Raw genomic sequence first — 3,160 nt, 5'->3', positions numbered from 1 at the left:
ATTTTGAACACACACGTAGGGCCGCCTATAAACATTATACGCGCCGCACAAACTCGCCAGAAGCATTTGTGTACTTCGTACATTATATCTCTCATTTCTTTCTTTAATTTCATTTGGCTAAGGACATTGCACCCATAATGGAGGTGGCTTTTGCTCCCAATTCAACATAGTGCAAGATGCCTCCCTTGTGACAAATGGGGTAAATAGATTTTCTGCATGAGGAGTGTGTTTGTATATTTAGCCTGGCGCTCAAAAGGCCTGCAACTGGCAGATTGAATGAACTCCATGGTACTTAAGATCTTTTTCATTTAAGCCTGTGATGTTGCAGAAAAACATATATTCCAGCCATGGGAGCAGACTGCAATAATTGCTGAGCGTTTTCCCCCTGCAGTTTAGATGAAATGTGTGTCTCACTTTGGTAGCAAGCTAGTGAGAAGGCAGTTTGGTAAGTTTTTTTGAGTTTTGAGGTGGCAGTCAGGCGGGTTTTGACTGCTAACCTGCATGACCTCCCCGGCTCCGCTGCCATCACCCCCCTGTCTTGGTCTGTGTTCTGCTGTGTAGATCATCCCACCTGCAGACATGCACACATCCGTGAACTTGGCCCCAAGCCCTAAACAGGGCTTCGAGTCACCCTTACTGTTTGACATATATATCGTGTATGTTGTGTGTGTATCGATGCATCGTTCTTGTGTTATGCTGTGGGGGGCATTTCCCTGGCATGGTTTGGGTCCACTTGTCCCTGAAAGGGAAGGGTCACTGCAAATCATTACAAAGTTATTGAGTGATGAAACAGCTCTATGCTGATGGGAGTGGTCTCTTCCAGGATGACAATGCCCCCATCCACAGGGCACGAGGGGGGGGGGGTCACTGAACGGTTTGATGAGGAGGAACATGATGCAAATCTTATGCTGTGGCCTTCACAGCCACCAGATCTCGACCCAGTTGGACACCTATGGGGGATTTTGGACCGACGTGTTGGACAGCGCTCTCCACCACCATCATCAAAACACCAAATGTGGGACGGTCTTCTGGAAGAATGGCGTTCATCCCTCCAGTGGAGTTCAGAGACTTGTAGAATCTACGTCAAGGAGCACTGAAGCTGTTCTGGAGGCTCGTGGTGGCCCAACACCTTACTAAGACGCCGTATGTTGGCTTTTCCTTTAATGTGTCGCCCGTCTCTATGTGTAAATATATACGTATGCGTGTTTTATCTGTTCTCATGTGCGTCGCTATATAGATAGTGTAATTGAACCATCGATGGTGGCGCAGTGGTTCGCGCGGTCGCCTCACAGCAAGAAGGTCCTGGGTTCGAGCCCCAGGGTTGTCCAACCTTGGGGGGTCGTCCCTACGGGGGCTCGGGTTTCCTCCCACAGTCCGAAGACATGTAGGTCAGCTGAATCGGCCGCACTAAGTTGCCCCTAGGGGTGAGTGTGTGTGTGTGTGTGTGTGTGTGTGTGTGTGTGTGTGTGTGTGTGTGTGTGTGTTAGCCCTGTGATGGCCTGGCAGCCTGTGTCTCCCCGCCTGCCACCCAATGACTGCTGGGATAGGCCCCAGCATCCCCACGACCCTGAGAGCAGGATAAGCGGTTTGGATAATGGATGGATGGATGGATGGATGGATGGATGGATGGATGGATGGATGAAACCATCAATGAAAAAGAGGACATTACTATTCTTGAGTCACAAATAACCTGCTTGGAAAATACAAATTATCCGACAGACCAACCCACCTAAGAGACACTGCGCTTTGAAGCCCGCGGGAGTTTCAAAAACCTCTACAAACCACGTGCACCACCCGCACACAAGCACACACGCACACACTCGGCCGTAAGTAGTCAGCGAGCTACATGGTTGGTCACCGGCTGCGAGCAAGGTGCCACCCGGTCACATCTCTGACACGTTTAAGCAGAAAAAGTGGCCCGTGAAGTTGAACCTCTTCAGCCGTTGTCAGAAAAAAACCCCTCCGCCATATTCTAAGTAGGCCTGGAGTTGCCCTGGACATCACCGGGTCACTACCCCATCGGGCTGGCATCCCTGTGGGGCGCAATATATGAGATACGACGATAACCCACGCTACCGGCCCACAGGTAATATGGCCAGTAGGCCAACTAGCCACCCCACCCCCCCCCCCCACACACACACGACACCACCCACCCACCCTGCAGTGCATACGCACAGGTGTCGATCTGAACTGTATCGTCGCCCTCTACCTGCGCAGCGGGGAACTGCAGGTTTAAAGTATCTCACTCCTATGCTGCTGGTTTTGTGCGTGTGTGCGTGTGCGTGCGCGCGTGTCTTAGTGAGCGAGCGAGCGCGAGAGAGAGAAAGGGAGAGAGAGAGAGTGGACGCAGCCTATCTCTTTCTTATGACGCCGCCGAGGTTGGGCTCACCAGGGTTTGATCATAATATTTAACACACCCACAGTAGAAAAACACACACACACACACACGCGTACACACACACGCATACACACGCACACACACGCAACCGCGCTTCGAAGGCGAGGCGAGCGCTATAGGAGGGCGAGACGTCTCCGCGAGAAGTGAAAACGAGAATCCCTGCACCTGCCGAGCGGAGACGGAGGCTGGTGACAGCTTCTTTTGTCCACGAGCGGGACCGCGTGCAGGCATCCTCTGCTCCGGATCACCTGTTATCCTGCTGCCGACGCCGCGTACCAAAACCCCACCTACCTTCTCCCTTCCAGCGCGACTGGCGGGGGTTTAGCAGCTCGTCCTGCCGACACTTGACTTTTGCCACAGAAACAAGTCCGGCGGACCTTCTGCCCGTGTCGGCAGAATTTCCGGTCGCAGCTCGCCGAGGAAGAATTCGACGCGTTTTTGAGCAGGGGGGGCTCGTTTTCAAGTCGCTCCCCGCAACGCCATCGTCTTATCTGCAGGCGCGATGAACGATTAGTGCGTCCTTGAACCCCGTTCCCTGCGAGGCGACCGCCGCTGGCACCGCGTCCGCCGCTCCACCTGGCTGAGGATGAAGACCCTGGGCTCGGGTGAGACACGCCACTAGCCATCTGTACGCGTTTAGAAGAAGAAGAAGAGGAGGAAGAGGAGGAGGAGGAAGAAAGGGCATGGAGCTCCTGACCTAACGAGGATTATGCGCGCAACGCTCGGAGAAACTGCCCAAACGCATACCGCTGCCTCCTCATC

Source organism: Lampris incognitus, chromosome 10, assembly GCF_029633865.1.
Source record: "Lampris incognitus isolate fLamInc1 chromosome 10, fLamInc1.hap2, whole genome shotgun sequence".
Lineage (NCBI taxonomy): Eukaryota > Metazoa > Chordata > Actinopteri > Lampriformes > Lampridae > Lampris > Lampris incognitus.
Note: the sequence above shows the minus strand (reverse complement) of the source record.